Here is a 20,244-nt window from a genome sequence, read left to right as displayed (position 1 = left end):
TTTGCACTCACTTGTTTGACCCCTTTGTGGATCCTGACCCAGTCCCTGTCGCTAAAAGTATCCCCTGTTAGTGCCTCCCACTTCTCTTGAATCAGCAACCCCCCATTTACTCGATCATCCCGGATAATCCAATATAAATGTGAAATCAGCCTTCTGCCTTTAGCCATTATTAACAGAGCCTGTAGTGTCCAGGAGATCACAGGTTCATCTGGGAACGAGGGCCAAAGGTCCCTCAGAACCTGAGCAACCTTTTCATATTGTAAGAATTGCCCTGTACCCAGCTCAAACCTCTCCCGAGCCTGTGCCAGTGTAATGTATTGTGCATTATCGTATAGGTCGCCCATGGTCTGGCAACCCTCCTCCCGCCATTTCCGTACTGACATTGATTTGGCAATCTGCCGAAATGGCTGGACCACCCAAAGGGGCATGTCCAGAGCATTTGAAGCCCTCTTCATTATTTTACCGACCGTCACTCCCCACATCTCCGCCACATGTCGCACTATATAGGGGCATGTCGGCGGCACCCTCGCCCCCATCATCAGTAACTCGGGTAGCTCCCTTTCTCCAAAAGACCCTGCCAGCAGGGTCTTTTCCTAGTTGTTGTCTGATCCAATCAATGCACTGCGTGCTGGAGCTGTGCAGCGATGTAGTAGCATTCCAGGCATGGGTGTTTAGCCAAAATATCGAGTTTTAAATTTCGACCTACAATAATATCGTGTTTTTAATATCGTAGGTACAGAATATCGAAGTCAAGAATATCGATGGACAGAATATCGATCCCAAGGTAAGTAATATCGAAGTTAATAATATCGAAGTACTTAATATCGATGTAAGTAATATCGTAAGTAAAAATTTCGATGTCAATAATATCGATATTTATTTAGTGTAATGTCATTTAATATGTATTTTATTTGTATGTTAAAGATTATTGTAATGTATTTTAATACATTTAAAAATAAATGTTTAGAGATTTATAATTATTTTACATTTAATTTAGCGTTTTAGTATCAGAGCGGGTTGTGGGTTTATAGGGGAATAGGGTGGGAAGTAATTTAATTATAATTAATGAATTAATATGTATTGTTTAATTGGTATTTATGATTAATTAATTGGTAATTAATTAATAATTGGTAATTAATTGATTAATTAATTGTTAATTAATTATTAATTGTAAAATTATTTTATTAATTGGTTAATTATATACATTATAATTACTTTATTATTAATATTTATTTATTGTTATTGTTAATTAATTAATTGTTAATTAGTAATTAATTGGTGATTTAAGTTTATTAAGTGATTAATTGATAATTTAATTAATTATGTGAATTTTTATGTGTAGTGGGTTGTGGGTTTATAGGGGAATAGGGTGGGAAGTAATGTAATTATAATTAATGAATTAATATGTATTGTTTAATTGGTATTTATGATTAATTAATTGGTAATCAATTAATAATTGGTAATTAATTTGATTAATAGATTAAATAATTTTTAATTAATTATTAATTGTAAAAATAATTTATTATTTGGTTAATTATATAAATTATAATTAGTTTATTAATAATATTTATTTATTGTTATAGTTAATTAATTAATTGTTAATTAGTAATTAATTGGTGATTTAATTTTATTAAGTGATTAATTGATAATTAAAATTAATTATGTGAATTTTTATGTGTAGTGGGTTGTGGGTTTATAGGGGAATAGGGTTGGATGTAATTAAAATAAAATAAATAATGATATATTTTATTTATTTGTAATTATTATTAATTAATTGTTATTAGTTAGTTAAATATAGTAAATATAAATAATTGATTATTGTATTTTATTTGTTGTTATTGCTAATTAATGTATTGTTAATTAATAATTAATAGGTGAATATTTGTAATTTCGTAGTTAATATGTATTAATTAGTGAATTAATAACTATATTAATTATAAAGAATGTATTATTAATTGTAAATACGAGATAAATTGATATTTAAATCTATTGTGTATTTTGTATGTGTAGTGTGCTGTGTGTTAAAGGGGGAATAGTGTGGGATGTAATTTAAATTTATTTATTTAAATATTTATTTTACATAATTGGTATTTAATAATAATTATTTTTTTAAAACATTGTTAACATGCAATTTTTTTATAACAAATTATTGAATTGGTTATAATGTTCATAGAATCACTATGCTATCTAGTGCTTTCCCAACTGTTTTACTATCTGGAGTGGGACAAGTCCAACACCCAGGTCAGTGCGTTAACTGCCTCCGCTGTGGATCAGCTTGGCTTAGGTTTGGTCGGAAAGACCACTCGCTCCAGGTCCCAGGCGCGCCCGACCGCGAGCGTCCCCTGGGCCAAGATGGCGGCTCCGCTCTCCGGCTGCACTGCGGTCTCGTCGCCTGGACGTCCGCCTGCTCTCCTTCTCAAGGCTTCAGCCCTCCCGGGGGGCTCACTGGGCCTTTAGGGTGACGGGGCAAGGTCGATGCTGGAAGCAGCACCACATGATAGTGCTGGATTAATGCCGCGGTAGGACGGAGTTCAACGCCGCACGTCCTACTCGGCCATCTTGTTGCCCACGCCCCCGACTCATGATGTGATGATCTCAATTGTGCCCACCATGGATATTGGACTTCTCTAATCATATACGCATTTCTAGGCGGGAGTCACCTTGGGCCTTGTACGTAGCTGAAAGAATTGTTACATTGACAGCTGCGTCTGAATCTAACTATGAACGTTATCAGAACTATTTCTTCTACTTGTGCACCCTCTTGCATGTGCAGTGCACTAGTCCTGGTTGAAGACTGTGACCATTCATAAGAACTTTCTGAACTTGTGCTTGGCACCTGCTGCTCTTTGTGTGGCCTTCGTCTCCCGTCACAATATTCTCTCACCAAGTGAAGTTGGGCTTAATTTAGAGTTTGGCAGATGGAATACTCTGCCACAAATTTGACTGATATCCTTTCTGTCTTATTACAAGTACATTACATCCAAAGGCACTTGTAATAATGTGGATGGAATATCTGTCGCAAATTTGACTCCCAAACTGAAAATCAGGCCCCCTTGTCTGCAGGTGAAGCTGGTCTTTCCTTATGATGGGCAATCAACTGCTTGATGTGACTCGCTCTGCAATACCCATAGGGGGTCTAGATTCCTAGGACTTCTACTTTTCTCAGCAACAACCAACTCCATCTTTGTATTTGGAGCCATTCATTTCCATTAACCCTACGCTTGCATTGAATATGTGGTGTGTCGATGAAAACTTGATCATACAGAGCCATTCTGTGTTCAAGAAGGATATGTCTCAATACTGATGACCTTGGATTAATTGAGCTCCTTCCTGCATGAAAACAAGCCTGCTGCCAACACAGGTACCCTTGCACCATGGTGTACCATTGGCGCTAGGCTGCCAAAACACTGCCAGCACAGGGGGAAAGGGCAGGAATCCACCGTATTGCATAAATATGGTGCATTCCTGTCTGCCCTTTCACTTTGACGTAGGGCAGCGCAGCTAGATGACTTGCTGCGCTGCTCTATGCCAAATCCCCAAAAATGAGGGCCTGGGTATGGTGTGCAGTATCAGGTAGAGTGCTTCAGCCTCAGACATCCGAGCTGATTGTTCCAGGATCAGGGGTTGTGCTCTCCCACAGTGGGTTCATGTTGGATGTATTTGTGTATATATATAGATATATATATGTGTGGTATTTCTCAGAGCGAACCTATTCGAAAGACAGTGGAGCTCTGTACAAGTTCAAAGACAAGCATAAAGTCAACGAGTGATGGGAAGGAAAGGTAGCTGGTTCGTGGGCAAACAATGCATTGGATCGAAGTGTTCCTTAATGAGTTGTGTTCACTGCCTTATCATTAGTGTTGTGTGCAGAATCAACGTGATACAGATAGACACCACATGCCTGTATGTTCAACTCGGGTCTGGGATCATGTGCGTCAGCGCCCCCTTTTGTTATCGACGCATGTCATCGTGGTACCAGCATGCGTGCCTGCATGGGTGATGGATGGCACACTATAAAGGGCACTCCTCTTGTGTTTATTAAGAATTATATACATGGAATTACTCACAAACTAACTACTTGCATCCAAGAAGCTACAGCAATAGGCTTTCGAGAAAAGGACAATTTGGCATGTGGAGTTTTACAACAAAAAAACCTTCAAAAGGATGGAAGCAGCCCATTTTATGAGTTTCGTAGCTCTAAGCTTGAACCTTTAAACACACGCTATTTTCTTTATTATAGAAGCGATATAGAAAATGTCAGAGTTTTAGACAAGGTGATAAAGCAGAAAGCAGGATATGAAGAAGACCTATGGTTATTTTATTTGCAAGAGCTCAATATGGAGATATCCAGAGATGACACCTTTGTAATGATTCTATTAAAGAAACGTAAGTGACTCAGAAAAAATGTTTTTGTTGCAGTTTTCTTCCGGAACAAACATTTGCCCAATAAGAACATATTTTCCGTCGTAAAAGACACCTGTGTAGAGCTGGGCAGAATTCGAAGACTGACAAAGGTTTGTACTGAAAAAACTTCCACGTGTCAGTGACTTATCTCCGTTTCTAGAAATAAGTAGCATATTTTTGCAGCCGGCCATTTATCTAGACATGTTGGCTTTGCCAGTTCTTGTTTCAGAGACATCTGGATTTTATTTTCAGTTTCATGTTTCTTTTGACATCTACAACTTGTAACTAAGAAGTTAGTACATGAAAACGGTTTGTCTTTGCAATCTGGACGCAACAGCTAATCAAAGGCGCACAATTTTCAGCTAAAAGGGCTCAACAAAAACCTGCATGTCTAGTGCAAAAGGTGCTTTGTGCCCAAAAGTTGAACGTTTCACAGCTAAAAAACTGCTCTGCCCTAACAAAGGGGATGGTACTGGGACAAATTAACACAAATACCTCAATGTTTTGATGCCAAGACTGATCTACTAAGCTAGCCAGGCAAGGCTTTATGATAGAAACTGACACTTGATGCAGGTGCAAACAAGGGAAAATGTTTTAATTTCTTCAAAATTCTGAGGGGCATATTTACGGTCCCCAAATCATATTTATGAGGTCACGCAAAGGCACTTTGCGTAGCTTTGGATGGCCTCATAGTTATGGAGTAAGGCAAAGCAGCGCAAATTGCTACATTCCCTTTCTCTGCACTAGGGAGGCGTCCCATGGCATAACGGAAGGCGTTCCCACACAACGTCCGTGGATTTTGATGCATCCCTGTGCCAGAACCTTATACCTTCCCAGGGGACGCAGAATGAGTAGAAATAACTTTATTTCTCCTTGTTTTTTCCTCTTTCTATGTGTCCTGCATTCTGCAGCTGAAATAGAAAAAAGAAAAAGCCTCCCAGGATTGATTTTAAAAACGATCCTGCATGCAAAGCAGGCACCCTTGCACCACTGCGTGGGCGCAAGGCTGCTGAAACGGCTCCAGCACAAGAGGAAAGGACAGGAATGCTCCCTATGCCATAGGTACGGCGCATTCCTGCTCTTTCACTTTGACGCAAGGCTTGCTGCGTTGTCCTGTGCCAAATAACCATAAATATGCCCCTGAATCACCTCAAGTGTGCTGCAGTGCACAATCCACATCCATTGTGTGTAATCTTTCTGAGTTTGTCCACGCATAGTCATTTCTACAAAAAGCGTGCAATAGTAGGTCAGATCTTATGCTAAAGAGTGCACATTTATCTCTGCAAGGCAGTCTGTTTGTGCACTAGCACAGTGGATGACTCCAGCTGCGGAACAACCTTTGTAGATATGGCGCTGGGATGTGTTTTCTCTGTTGCACAATGCAGTGCAGCAATATTGGATGCTGTAGTGCTTGCGTGAAAAAAATGTGCATCTAGGCCATTATCTAGTTTTGCATCAAGCCTTATCTTGCTCGCAGTCAATGAAAAATCTATGATTAACAAATGGACGCTAAAACAGCCTGTAACATTCAAAGCTCACAATCACTTAGTTTAGTCTCTTAAATACATTAATTTATTTCTAGGTAATAAAAACATTGGCTATTTTGGAGAAAAGAAATAGAAGTCTGTTTTAAAGAAAATAAACATTTCAGAGGTATGTGTACAAGAACAAAATGGCTCTATAGGTGTTTCCAATTTTTAATGCGTGAACCACATTTATAGAAACGCACCTGCATCCTTCAGGGCTATTAACTTGGGTCAAACATTAGGAAAGATTACAATTTACTAGTTGTAGGCAACAAACAATGCATGCTTTTTTATTACCAAGAGAAAGAAAACATCTGCTGTAGGTAACTGCTATAATAAAAGCATTAAAAGTACCCAAGTATAAATATGGGCAAACAATGACGGAACATACATATATATAATTCACACACAGTGTATGGATCTAAATACTATATCATCAATACTATTACAAACCTACCCTATTTACATCAAATTAGCAAACTACTTTCAGAAACACAAGGGCCTGCCAAATGCATAGTTCATTTTTAACTATGAAACTTATCTCAGACCAGTAATATGAGGAGCGAACGTAATTACAATTGAAAATAAAAGCTGGATGTCGGTAGATGAATGCACAAAAAAGTTGTGTTCCAATACGTCCTGTTGGTTCAGACATCTTCAGTACCACTTTCGCCAGACATCCGGCGATTGACTAATACCTGAAAAACAAGAATAATTATTCCTATATCCACTTAAAAGCATTGTAATGATACTATGATGTTTGGTAAAGTGTTTCACCGAAGTAAGTCAAATCAAATAGCTTAATTCGAGCATTAACTATTCATAATAAAAATTAGTACAATTCATAGTTCTGCATATTAATTATTAAAGTCCGACCATGTCGGCATTAGGGGTAAAAGGATTCTACATAGTTAAAAAACACCACATTAAAAAATAAATAAACTGCTCAGTAAAAGAGTACCCCACTGCCTTCAATACGGAGAGCATTCACTTCCTCACTGAAGGGCATTGTTTACAAAGGAACATATGCTATAACATATCTCAGGTGTACTCAATAATTCCAAATACAATGGCGCAGGGCCGCACATGGGGGCAGATTGACAAGCCCCTTGCGCCTCATTTACGCCGCTGTTGCGTCACTTTTGTGACGCAGCGGCGGCGCAAATCCTGCGCCATGGTGCGGGGTACTTACAACGTGACGCATCTGGGAGATGCGTCACGTTGTAAATCCCTGCGCCACATGTAGGCGTTCCTGCGCAGGGGGGGGGGGGTTCCAGCGCAGGAACGCCTCTTAAAAGTGGCTTAGTGAAATCTACAAGATTTCACTCAGTCACTTTTAGACCCATGCAGCGTCAAAACCCTGCGCATGCCTGAAGCAGGCGTAAGGATTGACGCAGCATTAGCAAGATTGGGCCCCCCAGAGCATTGCTGGAGCTAAGTCGCGCTTGCGACGCAACTCCAGCAATGCGCCACTTTTACGGCACAGATGCGTCACGCATCTGTGCCGTTTTTGCCCCATGGTGCGCCGCATTGTAAATGCGGCGCATCCATGGTGGCGGAGCTGTGGCGCTCAATAACTGGCGCATCCCTGCTGATATGCAGGGATGCGCCAGTTATTGTAAATATGCCCCTCAATGAGGCCCAAACCCCACAGAACTTGGATTAGGAAGGCCATGGTAAAATGACAATGAAATTTATAAGAAAAGGAGACTCTTGGGAGAGATTTCGTCACATAGAAAAACAAGAATAAAAGAGGGAGCATACTGCCCAAGGGGAAAACAAAGGTAACATCTGATAATCTCCATCCTGAATCTAGTTGAAAGTCTTATCCCACTTGTTAGATGCAACGTCCAAGTACGGCTCTAGGCCAGGGATGGTTTGTATTTAAACATATTCCTGATTTTGGATTTTTGACAACTCTACCACCTCCTTTTCCCAATACCTCCAATCCAGATAACACCATCTGATCCAAATCTTACCTGTTTTGGTTAATTCACATGGCTTAGAAAAAATGGTTAGTCCTCCAAGAATTGAACACTTTCTCTAATGTAATCCACACAAGGAATATGATGGCCCATTGTAGGAAAGACATACTTTTTGCCCTAATTGCCCCCATTTTGTGACTGATACTGATGGTTACTGACTGAATGTGCACCCGGCTCTGCGAACCAGGCCCAGGAACAGTGGTCTGTTTAAAAGGTATATGGTAATTAGTGCAATTACATTTGGTTCAGAAAATCTACATTTAAATCCCTAGTATATGGTAGTACATGTAGGTTTAGAGACCTCAGTTGACTTGATGCACCTAAGTGTGTACTACTGTGGTGTCATTTTTAAGCTAGTCCTGCCTTACAGGCTGGATTTAAAATAAAACTGTGTCCAAATTCAACTGTGGAATTAAAAGTATTTCCAAAGTCTCAAACTACCTTTTTATGACATAGGTCTGCCCTAGGTGCCCCAAGGGCAGTGTGCCTTGAAACAAAAAGCTGGGACATAATAAAATATGTTTTTTCCCTGGTGAGGGAAGAAGAGTCAACGTAGTTTTCACCATTGTAGTGCTGCTAGCTCAATAGGCCAACATGGGAAGGCTTTATTAAACTTTAATAAAGTCTCACTTTTGACAGGAATGAGCTAGAAACATAATTTAAAGTAGCAAAATAATTGTTACAATAAATCCAACAACTTACCAAGCTCAGATTTATTATAACTATTGCAGGTAATCAGTTTTAGAACGTGATTTCCTGTAGGTACCTAAAACAGCCCTGTAGTGGTCTCTTCTGATTGACCAGCCTTTGACATCTTAAGCCAAGCTATTCCCTGATTAGACCTGAAGAGGCCGAGGGCTGAAAAAATGCAGCCATCTGATGGCAGGAGATCAGCTCCTTGCAGATGCTAGGACAGGAAGTGGGCTGGGTAGATAAACTGGTCTTCAAAGGGAGAAAGCACAGATGGCACATGAGCCAGGCTCACCCCTACTTCCCTGAACCCCAGGCAGTTGGAAGGCCCTCTAATCAGATTAGGACAGGGGCTAGAAAGGGAGTATAGGGAAATGTTAGCCACACCTGTGGGTTGGGTTAGCCAGACCTGAACCCCAAGTAGAGATTATCTCTATTTTCATTCTTGTTGAGATATGCATTCGGAGAAAGAAATATGCCACAATTCCCAAGAAGTGGTCATAACAGTGGTGGCAACTTGAACCTCATTGGTTGGGGTGCCCTCCCTCTTGCCAGCCCAGAATATGGGATACATATGGGAGAGCTGCGATGCACATCAGATCCTTATCTGAAAACATCTGGAGAAGGACTGTCTTGCTAGATGCTTGAACTGCACAAGATAGGACTGCACTCAAAAGGACTGCACAAGCTGCACTCTCATGGCTTCCAAACAAGAGGACTTTGCCTATCTTAAAAGTTAAGGGAGTGGACCCCTTGGTCAGCAACAGGTATAAAAGTGCTCGAAGAAGCTACCTGCAACACCCACAGCAAAGACAACTCCAGATGACCAGCTTCACCTGGATTTTACTCGGATTGACCAGGTGCATTGTGGGAGTTGGAGTCCCAGGCCCCAAGAAGCAAACAAGAGCTTCTGAACCCTTGGTTGGTGCTGTGATCCCTTTCTGACCCATAAGGAATTGTTTGCCAACTTCTGAGAAAAGCAGACCTGCGTCAATGACAGGAGTCAAGCCAGTGAACTCGACCTGACTGTGCAGGTTTGCCCGATGAAAGCTGTGGATCTCCTTGCTGTCGAAGATGAAGACAAAGAACCTCCAGGACTCACAGAGAGATCGCACTGCAGCAGGCTGTCCTCATCAAACTGAAATTTGTATTTGAGGACCCGATCGCTTGATGTCAAGAGAAAAATGGTCCAACAAATGTCAAGTGAAAAATGCTCCACAAAATTGACTAAGTCAGAAGGTATAAACGTGACTGCGTCCCACTGCTTATCTTATCCGATCCGTACTCCAGCACAGTCAGCCTGAAACTTTGACGTTTTCCCAGTACAGCATGACCAGATAGCCGTGGTTGGTGCTTTTCACTTTTAGGCACTATCAAGAGCATTTTTTATTTCAACTTAAAAAATTCATATCTCGGGTTCCCTACATTGTTTTGGTGTCATTTTAAACATACAAATATTCTCTATTTTTATAAATTGGTGTTGAATTTTTATTGTGTTTTTAAGGATTGGGCTAGGATTAATTGATCAAGACTTAACTGGACCTTAATTGTGATTGTGGTGTTATTACTAGCTGTAGGTACCAACCTGCACCTACTAATAAAATACCTTTCAACATTTGGTGCTCATTGGTGTGATCCAGAACTTATGTTTAATAGCACCATTTAGTATTTACGTGAGGTAATTAAAAAACCTCTAAATTGACCAAGTGCAAAATTATTTTTAATTTGGACTAATATCAATTAGTTCATTGTTTATTTTTTTTAAATTGTTCTAACCTTAATTTTTGCAGCTGTTTTTGTGTGTGACCCTAAACTAGGGATATGATGGAGCTTGATCAGGCTAGCCTACCCACATTCACTGTAGTAGAGCATCAGGGGTTGTGTAGGGCTAGGGAATTACCAACTTCCACTAATACTAGGAAGTCAGACCTGATAAAGTCCTCTAAAGCCTAGGCAGAGGCCCAGGTAGTAGATACAGTGTCTGATACAGAGGAGGCTTGAGAGATAGGAGAGGGGAGGAAGTCCCCTTGGACCTCAGTGAAGAGAAGGCTGAGCGCCTTTCCACTAATACAGTAACCAGAGATATTGGGGGGGGGGGGCTCCACCACAGGAGGAGTAGGTCTGTCCCTCAGAGAGAGAGAACTTGTGATCCAGTTAGCCTACATAGCTCTAGAAGCTGAGAAGTTTGCCCTGGCCAAAAAGAAGTGGGCATGTGAGAAAAGAAGAGATGGTGGCAGCCAAGAAGAGTCAGAGGTGTCTAAGGTGGTGAGTTTGACCGAAGACTTCCCAAAGGCATTCTTCCTAAATAACAGGAAGATGATGACATTGACAGCTTTTGAGAGGACCCCTAAAATGAGGAGGGTTAGTTCTAAATAGAGGGGAGCAAGACCACTGACTCATTGTCAGTGAAATTGCTCTCCCCCCTCGCAGCTCCCCCATCAAGTGAGGCCTTCCCCCGAGCCCCTACACTCTCGAGTGCTGCTGTTCAAGGCCCTTCTCCACCCGCAGGTTTTACCTGCGCCTCATCCCTGATGGTCCAGTGGACCTCTGTCTTCTTTCTCTCGCTCCGCCTTTTTTCTCCGTTTTCATTTGTTTTCCACTGATTTCGATCTCCCCCTTTTACTCTCCTTCTGTGTCTTTCCTCCGTTTTCACTAGTTTTTTACTGATTTCAATCTCCCCCTTTCACTCCCCATCTGTGTCTTTCCTCTGTTTTCACTTGTTTTTGACTGATTTCAATCTCCCCCTTACACCCTCTCTGTGTCTTTCCTCCATTTTCACTCGTTTTTCACTGATTTAATCCCCCCTCTCCTTCTGTGTCTTTCCCCCACTTTTCTTGCACCTTTCACTGCCTCATTCCCACTCTTTCCTCTCTTTTTGCCTTTTTCTGCCCGTTTTTCCCTGCTGCTGCTGCCCCCGCGGCCCCTCCCCCCCCAGCACGACCAACACGACCGGCCCAATCCAGCTCCCCTCCCCGCTCCCGCCTCCGGCTGTCCAGACCTCCCTGACCCCTACTTAATGGCGGCCGCTGCGGGGACAGGCGAGCAAGACCACTGACTCATTGTCAGTGAAATTGCTCTGACTCCCCCGCAGTTCAACCATCAAGTAAGGACTTCCCCCGAGCCCCTGCACTCTCGCGTGCTGGTGTTCGAGGCCCTCCTTCCCCTGCAGGTTTTATCTGCACCTCGTCCCTGGTGGTCCAGTGGACCTCTGTCTTCTTTCTCTTGCTCCGCTCTTTCTCTCCGTTTTCACTCGTTTTCCACTGATTTCAATCTCCCCCTTTTACTCTCCTTCTGTGTGTTTCCTTTGTTTTCACGAGTTTTTCACTGATTTCAATCGCCCCCTTTCACTCCCCCACTGTGTCTTTCCTCCGTGTTCACTAGTTTTTTACTGATTTCAATCTCCCCCTTTCACCCCCGCGTGTCTTTCCTCCATTTTCACTAATTTTTTACTGATTTCAATCTTCCCCTTTCACTTCCCCTCTGTGTCTTTCCTCCATTTTCACTCGTTTTTCACTGATTTAATGTCCCACTCTCACTCTCCTTCTGTGTCTTTCCTCCACTTTTCTTGCACCTTTCACTGCCTCATTTCCACTTTTCCCGCTCTTTTTGACTTTTTCTGCCCGTTTTTTCCTGCCGCTGCTGCCCCCGCGGCCCCTCCTCCCAGCACGACCAACGCGACCGGCCCAATCCAGCTCCCCTCCCTGTCTTCCAGCTGTCCACCCCTCCCCGACCCCTAATAAATGGCGGCCGCTGTGCGTCCACAGTGTGGACGCGGGCAGCGGGCACACCACTGGCGTGCCGTAGGTGCACGAAAGGCGAGTCTATCTGCGCCCGTCTGCGACCCAACCACGACCAGCGCCAGGAACCCTGGACCTCTGAAACGCCAACGCTATGACTCAGCATCACTCCACACTCTCAACCCAGGACACAACAAGTTCAAGCTAGCATCACCAGCTGACACCCACGGTCCCTTCAGCTGTCACGCTGCTGACACACCTGCAGCACCGCCAAGACCACGGACCCGGCGCAACCCGCCCGCAAGACCACAACCCAACCGAAGACCCTGCAATGCATCCTACTCAATGTCCGATCCCTCCACAAACACGCCACCGAAATCTGGGACCTCCTCAACAGCACCACCCTGGACGTAGCATTCTTCACCGAAACATGGACCAACACCACCTCGGGACCGGACATCGCCATCGCTATTCCCCAAGGATACAAGATCTCCATGAAGGACTGCCCCACCCGCCCGGGAGGAGTAATTGCCATCGTCCACAAATCCACCCTCCGACTGACCACACTCCCTGACCAGCCCACAGACCTGATCTAACACCTTCACTTCAAGATACTGGCCAGCCCTACCACCACCCTTTGAGGAACCCTAATCTACCCACCCCCTGGCCCCCGCACACTTTTCGCTATCTCCATCACGGACATCATCTCCACGCATGCCATCACGTCCACCAACTACACCCTACTGGGAGAAATCAACTTCCACCTCGACAACCAACTGGACCCCAGCACCACATCCCTCCTGGGCAACCTCCACAACATTGGACTCTGCCAGATCGTGACCAAACCCAAACCCACGTAACTCCATCACCTTCAGCCACACCACCGAACTCCCATGGACTGACCATCGATGCGTCCACTTCACCTTCAGCACACCCACCATCCACAGACACCTGCACTTGCTCCCACGAAGAAACTGGACCAGAATCACCGACGACCAGCTAACCTCATCACTCAGCAACTCCACCCCAACCATCCCAGAAAACGACGACCCCAACACCTCAGCCCGAACCCTGCACAGATGGCTCTCTGACAGCGCCAACATCATAGCCCCCCTCAGGAAAAACAACAACACCCACGCCAAGAAAGCCAGTTGGTTTACCACCGAACATTGAAAGTCCAGACGCACTTGCCACCGCCTCGAAATTACCTGGAGGAACACCAAATCCACCAAAAGCCCACAAGAACTTCAGAGCCGCCACCAATGCCCACCACTAACTCATCAGAAAAACGAGGAAAAAAGAGATTGAAGACAGAATCTCCACTCAGGCACACAACAGCATAGAACTCTTCAACATCATCAAGGAGTTCGCCCAACCCACCAGCGAGACCACCGACATCACTCCGTCACAAGACCTCTGCGACAAACTCAGCACCTTTTTTCACCACAAAATCAAGAGCATTTACGACAACTTCGACGAAGACAACTAACACACTGAACCCTCACCAACTACCCCTGACACCCTTAAGCCAGCGATCGACAACTAGACAGCCCTCACCACCGAAGACACACTGAAGACGATGAAGTCAATCCACTCCGGGGCCCCCACGAACCACTGGCCCCACCACATTTTCAACAGAGCTGCCGACACCATCGCACCCATGCTCTGCCACACCATCAACCGTTCCCTGGCAACCGCCATGTACCCTGACGACTGGAAACATGCTGAGGTCAACCCCTTCCTGAAGAAACCCTCGGCGGACCCCTCAAAAACTACAGGCCCATCTCCCTGCTCCCATTCCCAGCAAAAGTCATCGAGAAAGCCATCAACATCCAACTCGCCACATTCATCGAAGAGCACAACACGGAAAAAACACAGTACGGAAAGCACCATCATCGCTGCAACAGACGACATCTTCACCCTACTGGACAAAGGAGAAACAGCAGCCCTCATCCTCCTCGACCTCTCACCGGTGTTTGACACAGTCTTCCACCGCACCCTAATACGCAGACTCCACAACACAGGGATCCAAGACAAGGCCCTCAATTGGATCCACTCCTTCCTCTCAGGCAGAACGCAGCGGGTCAGACTCCCCCCTTTCCTCTCGGACCCTACACCTACCACCTGCAGAGTCCCCCAGGGGTCCTCCCTCAGCCATACACTCTTCAACGTCTACATGGCTCTGTTCACCCCCATAGTCTACAGACTCAACATTGTGTCATGCGCAGACGATACCCAACTTATCCTCTCCCTATCCAACGAACCCAATACCGCCAGACACAATTTTCAAGAAGGCATGGAAGCCGTTGCCAAATGGATGAAAAACAGATGCCTACAACTAAACACAAACGAAACAGAAGTACTCATCATGGGCCCAAACCCCAATGCCTGGAACGACAACTGGTGGCCCCCCACGCTCGGAAGCCCGCCCACCCCCACGGACCACACATGCAACCTGGGAATCAACCTGGACTCCGAGCTCAAAATGGACCGCCAGATCAACTCCATCTCGTCCTCCTGCTTCCACACCCTCTGCCTCCTACGTACGACCTTCAAATACATCCCCCTCGAACACAGAAAGACCATCACTAACACCCTGGTCACCAGCAGACTCGACTACGGCAACGCACTCTATGCCGGAATAAACAAAAACCTCACCCGCAAGCTACAGAACATCCAGAACGCCGCCGCAAGACTGGTTCTCGACCTGCCAAGACACTGCCACATCTCCCAGCACCTGTGCACACCCCTCTGGCTCCCCATCAAAGCTAGAGCCACCTTCAAGATGCTCACCCACACCCACAAGGCCCTCCACGACACCGGACGAGCATATCTGAACAGCCAACTCAAATTCCACGCACCCTAGAGAACCCTACGATCAGTCAAGCTCTCCTACGCCATGGTTCCCCGCACCAGAAAGACCAGATCAGGAGGCCGCTCCTTCTCCTTCCTCGCGGCCCGAGCCTGGAATGCTCTTCCCCTCCACCTCAGACAGACAACATCGCTCCCCATCTTCGCAAGAAACCTCAAAACCTGGCTCTTCGACAGACCCCCCTTGATGGACTGGAGCCTGCTAACCCCCCCCCCCCCCCACCCAGTGCCTTGAGAACCTTATGGGTGAGTAGTCATGCTTAACAAACAACTGATTGATTGACTCATGTGGGAGTTGATTCCAGTAGCTGGGAGAGATAGGCTTTTGACCCTAGAGGGGGAGGAAGCTGAGTCCTACTCCCACATGAAACAAAGCTTGATCAGATGATTTGGTCTCACCCCTGAGCAGTATAGAATGACATTTAGGAACACCGAGAAAGTCAGTACCCAATTCTGGGTTGAATTTGTAGACATGTCTATGAAAGCAATACAGGGCTGGATAGAGGGTAAGAAGGTAAGTACCTATGAGGGGCTCTACAATTGGTTCATGAAGGAACACATACTGATAACTATCTCTCAAATAAGTTATGCCAGTATCTAGTTGACTCGATATTGTCTAGTACCAGGGAACTGAGTAGACAGCAGATGAGTGAGATTGCACAAGTGTGACTAAGAAGAACCATTGAGGTGATCAGAAGAAAGGAGAAAAGGTCCTCTCCCAGGGGAAAACACCAGGAAACCCAGATAATAAACAGAGTCGTTCAAAGGTCCCCAAAAACCTGCACCAGGAGAGGTGGGGCTGAGCCATTCCACTTTCAAGGGGAAGGAGTTTCCAGTGAAGTTCTTTGAGCTTGCAAAAGTACTGTGGTGTTATGACTACATGCTGCCAGGACACAAGAAGGGAGATGCTGTGTGGTCCAAGAAGCCCCCCGCTGGTGGACAGTACCAGGGTATTGCCAGTGTAGGTGTGGGAGATGGCCCAGAGATGGGAAAAGAGCGGAGGTGACTTTAGTTTCCATGGGTGGGGTGGAAGTTGCAGTCCTGGCAGCCATACCTTCAAACATTGAGAAATACAGGTAGAGGCATAAAATCAATGGAGGCTGAGGCTCTGGGTGATACAGGAGCCAGTGTAACCATGGTGGTTGACAACCTGTTTTCCCCAGTGCAGACCCTACCTAGTGTATTCAACCAGATTACCTATGCAGACAGCAGAGCCAAGCTGAGTGGGTATGTGCTGTGACTAGGTACATTAGGGGAGTGCTGGACACTTGGACCCTGGAACAATGGGCCAGGTCTCCAGAAACCAGAGAGAGGTCCCAGGGACTGATGAGTCAGCTCGGGAGGACCAGGAGGAATCCAACCCTGAGGGAAAGGATCTGGCCCCTGAGGTAGGGACTCCACCCCTGCAAGATCTGTCTGACTTGGCAGAATGGAAGGGAGCCGGTGGACACAACAGAAAGGAGCTGTGCCAGGGCAAAGAGATTGTCCCACTCTTGAGGGCCTGAGGCACACTGTCTCCAGGTAAGACTAGGGTGATGTCAGTGCATTGAACAGAGTCAACTGGGAGGATGAGTTCTTTACACTGAGGCAAGGGACCCCCAACCAGGGGCATCCAGGAGAATGGTGGTCCCCCAGAAGTATAAAGAAGTTCCCCTCACCTTGAGCCATGACATTCCCTTGGCAGGGCATTTGGGTCAGAGCAAGACCTGGGGCTGAATTACACAAAATGCCCTGGGGGTGCAAAGAGCGTTTGCGCCCACTTTTCATGCCGCCGGAAACATGGTATTACAGACGGGTCTGCAGATGGTTGTGCAGTCCCTTCTGTAAAACCGAAAGCGCTGGTGCACATACAGCACTAGCTCTTTCTCAAGAGGGTGTTTCCTGATTTGCTTGGGGTTGTGGCCCCATGAAATGAGAGAATTCCTTTGCCTCTTTGCCCGCGCCATATTATAAACGCGAGCGCAGAGGCAAAGAATCTGTCAGGGGGGACACTGCCATTGCTCTGGATACATGGAAGGGGGTCCTATAGACCCCAGACATCCCCTTGCAGGCACGTGCAGTCACTCACTGCACCCTACTGCAAGGGGATTTTTTATCCCCATTAAAAGTGCAGGCTGGTTCCCGCCTGCACAGTGAAACACAGAGCAGCTGCTTCAAAGCTGCTCTATTTTTCACCCTGGAGGCAGCGCATTCTATGTAAAATATAGAACACTTTCCCTGTTTGTGCCTGGCACACCTGCTTTAAGGTGCGCCAGGCGCAAACAGGTAAAAAGCACCCTATGCATAATAGGGCCCCTGGAGGATGAGTTGAGATGTTCTCCTCCCATGCCTGCTGTTTGCTTACAGAAAGGGTGCCAAAGAAAGAGGTCAGTTTTAAACCCTTTGAGTTACTGTTTCAGCACCCTGGGAGAGGGCCATTGTGTTTGGTGAGAGACGCTTGGGAGAAGCCTCTCAAGGAACGCAAACAGAATGTTCTGGACTATGTATTAGTCCTGCAGTCATGCATAGCAGAGTACATGAGTAGAGCAACCAGCAACCTGGAGGCCAACCAAGAGCTCATGAAGCTCTGGTATGACCAGAAGGCTACTATACTTGGACAGTTGGTGTAGGTGTTGGAACGTGTGGCTCTCAGGGCCCTCAAGGACAAGTGGACTGAGACCTATCTAAATTTGGAGAAAAAGTGTGCGGCCACTTACTTAGTGGACCTTGGCACCCCCAGGAATCTCCATAAGGTCCTTAACATCAACAGACTGATATCCCACCCAGACAAGGCAGACATGACCATGCTGATGGTCATAGATGAAGGAGGGGAGGAGAAGAGTGACAGACCAGTAGTAAAAAGACTGCAGACAAGTGTTAAAGCAATTTGATGGGCTGTTTTCCTTACCCCTGGGATCACCATGATGTTGACACTGATGACAGCCTACCTGTGTAAAACAAGCTGTACAGGTTGTCTGACCAGATCAGAGCTAGCGTTAAGGCTGAGGGAGCTAAGATGCTGGAGTTGGGGGTGTTAGAAATTAGGTTCCTGCTTGGTGGAAGTATGCACCCTGGCCAAGCAGGAACTAGAATCCTAGTCAGGGTAAGTCAGACACACACTATAAATTAACCTGTGCTCACGCTCTGGTAGCTTGGCACAGAGCAGGCAGGCTTAACTTAAGATGCAATGTGTAAAGTATGTGTGTAGGACTCAGGGGCGGCTCCTCCATGTAGGCGGAGGAGCGTCGCCCCACTGCTTTCTCACAGTACAAGAAGCAGAAACATAAAATGGTATTATGAATACCATTTTATGTTTCTGCTTCTCGCACTGCAAGTAAGCAGAAAGAAGTGTTTGGTTGGGGGTGGATGGTCATGCTGCAGGGCAGGGGAGGAGTGGCTTGCCCACTGTTGTGGGTGCTGACTGTTTGGTCTGCCCCAGGGCTGGCCAAACCAGTCAGACACACTCTCTCATTTTTTCCAATGTAGGCTGCACTCAGCCTGCATGGAGAAAATGGCCTCCACTTAGACGCCTCTGAGGTCCACGTCCCAGCCAATCACCATGCTGCCATTGCAGCGTTGTGATTGGCTTAGGGGAGGGGAGGGGAGGGAGCCTGCCTACTTCCTGGGACTCAGAGAGCAGAGGGAGAAAGAGACATGACGCGGGACCGGAGGCACGTTTTTGTGATGTTTTTTTTATTTTTTTTAATTAAATGCCGCGACTGGTAGCAATTCAAACAGTGCGCACTGAAAACACCACAAAAGAATAATAGATTATGATTTTAGAAACAGAACAAGACCAAAACAACAAAATCCAATAAGTAGAAGTCGAGACATGGATTTTTGAAGGTTAAATGTAAAATTTGTGCTTAGAAGCAAAAACTGCCTATGTGGTGTGAGAAGTTGGCCTGATATATGCTGTCCACTAGTTATAGTGGGTACCCTGTATCAGTCCAAACAACCCCTTGTGGTGAATAGGTCAAAGACAACCTTTATTGAAAGCTATTCTAGTGGTAGCTATGGAGAGCAGCCTTCAGGCTAAGTCTTGAAGGAATTTAAAGCAGCTTGTTTTACCAGTCTATAATCCCTTGAATGATCAAATGAAAGGACAACCACACCAGGTATATATTTAAAATATATGTATTTAAGATAAAACCCACCCCTCTAGTCTCTTTATAAGGCTGGAGTTCCAAGTACTTAATTTACAAGTTAGCAATCAACAGTAATAGCACAAATAAACGTTTGGGCCCTAGGGGCGTACCAAACCATATACCAATAAAGTGGTATAAGAACCACGACTGAACTAGACACAAGGCCTAGAGCCCGTAGAATCGCTGGGACCCCAAGGAACTACCCAAGGTAGTGACACAGGGGACCCATGGGGGACGTGTGCAGAGTGTAAACACAACCGCTGGTTCCCTTTTGCTTCTATGGGCAATGTCGCGGTTGGAAATTTAATGATTAAGGACACTTAGAATTGAGTCAGGACCAAACCCTTTTGGACTTAGGAAGTTCTAGGGCTAGCACCCACGGGAGCACCAGAGTACTCGTGTTACCTCACCCAGGGAAGCCGGGTGCATAGGTGTCTTTTGGTGTCGGGTCGCGTCGTCGATTTCAATGGAAGCTGACGAAGAAGTGCTGCTGCCGTGAAGAGAAGTGTCCGAAGAGATCCAAGCCTGGATCTAGGATGGAAGGAACCTGAAAGCAGAGGGGACAGAGTCTGGGTCACTTGCCAGTGACCAAGGGCATGATAGACCAATGCCCACAGATGTCGGGTGCTTCAGGTGAGTTGATGGGTGTCTTGACTCTTCAGCCACGAGGTACAAGAGGTGCCGATGATGACCAGGAGCTGGATTCGAGCTGTTCCACAAAGTCTGTCGAGTGCTGCGGTGTCAGCGACCAGATTGGACCCAACAAGCCTTGGCAACGGCAAGTTACTTGAAAGCAGAGAAAGGACGTCGGTGCAGACCAGCAAGGTCTGGGGGACTCACCCAGCGAAGGTAAGTCGGGGCACGTCTGGGGCAACCAGGAAAGCCCAATTAGAAGAGGAGTTGC

The sequence above is a fragment of the Triturus cristatus genome, chromosome 3_1 (genome assembly GCF_964204655.1).
Source record: "Triturus cristatus chromosome 3_1, aTriCri1.1, whole genome shotgun sequence".
NCBI classification, from domain to species: domain Eukaryota; kingdom Metazoa; phylum Chordata; class Amphibia; order Caudata; family Salamandridae; genus Triturus; species Triturus cristatus.
The sequence above is the reverse complement of the archived record's forward strand: the minus strand, read 5'-3'. Positions refer to the sequence as shown.